This window comes from Penaeus monodon, chromosome 25 (genome assembly GCF_015228065.2).
Source record: "Penaeus monodon isolate SGIC_2016 chromosome 25, NSTDA_Pmon_1, whole genome shotgun sequence".
NCBI classification, from domain to species: domain Eukaryota; kingdom Metazoa; phylum Arthropoda; class Malacostraca; order Decapoda; family Penaeidae; genus Penaeus; species Penaeus monodon.
In genome coordinates this window covers 38,804,997-38,806,362 of record NC_051410.1, presented here as the reverse complement: position 1 = coordinate 38,806,362, position 1,366 = coordinate 38,804,997, and the positions used below count along the sequence as shown (strand labels likewise).

At 42.1% G+C, this 1,366-nt stretch overlaps 1 protein-coding gene across 1 annotated transcript in view; it reads right to left on the bottom strand.

Annotated features, from left to right (window-relative positions):
• Positions 1 to 1,366, bottom strand: part of LOC119589233 — a gene marked incomplete in the record, with an annotated part of 23,897 nt that overhangs the window by 21,239 nt on the left and 1,292 nt on the right.

Genomic DNA, 1,366 nt, shown 5'->3' with positions numbered 1-1,366 from the left:
GTGGATGGATGGAGGGCGTGAGGGAAGGAGAGATTGCTGCAGAATGAACGAGAGACGAAAGAAGCCAAACGCGAGGCCCGAGAAAGCAGAAGGAAAGGCGCATCTGCAGGGGCACGAGCGTATCCATCACCCCCCCCCTCCCCCTTCCTCGGTCCCTGAGGTCTTTACTGGTCTCGGACCGGATGCTGGCCGACTGATCGAGATCCCGAACCCAATACGTGACTTTCCTTTACTCTTCTGATCCCGAAAAGTGGGCTAGCTTAGCGTCTTTCCTCTCGCTGGTTTGATTCATTCTAACGACGAAACAAATCGTTAAGTACGAAGGACCAGCCAGTAGTATGAGGTACGTGAAATTTACGGTTAAGCAGTGTGAGAAAACCAAGAGCTGTATATATATATATATCTCAACTCTTTTAACAACTGAGACAGATAAAATCGCCGTGACCTGCTGCTCTCATGGAATTCGGGTGTCATGAGCACCTCCCCAATGCAGCATGGCCAGTGTAGACACAACAGTCCTCATGGGCGCAAATACACCCACGCCTCTTCCGAGAATCAATGGCCAAGTGGGAGCTCTACACCAGACTCTATCATGCTGTGTACATGCCTTCGTGCATTTCACACATCTCGCCACAACAAGATAATTCCTGCAAGTGAACAATCAACTTGAATGCAACGAGGAAAGATCATATAATTTCCTATTAGATTCGTCGGGCTCAGGGACTGTGGCAACGAGGAGATTCTTCTAGAGTGATAAGAATACAGATAAATTAATTGATTCATATCGTTATTGGTATCTTCAGAGTGAAAAATGGAAGCAAACTGATGTTCCCGTATGATTAATACTACATCAGTCGCTGTACAATATTGGCAATTAATTCTGACACCCTGTTAATGGAAACCGGAATTAGTAATAGATTAAATCTCTATACAAGAGAACTTCAGACTTTGCACTAAATAACTTTGCAAAACGTATATCTGAGGGGTAGTTGTTTATCATCAAAAATAATAAAATCACATTATTAATTTCTAATGCCTTGTAAAAAATCATTTTACTCAATTCGTGAATCTAATACGGAATTCGATTAATCACTTCCAACAGAATAACTAAAAACATACTGGCATCATGCAAGAGGCTGTTCGCAAAATATATTTACGAAGATGACAGAGAGAATTGTAAAAATCATCGTAATGATCTCATCTTAACGGGTTTCATGCGGATAGCAACTTCGCACGCATAGCAAGAACAATATCTTATATGGATTCCTCACACGATCTGCCACAAGCTGCTAAACCGTGAGTGTATGACAATTCACCTGTATGCACAAAGTTCAGGTGTCAGATATTTACCTATATCAATTATAAT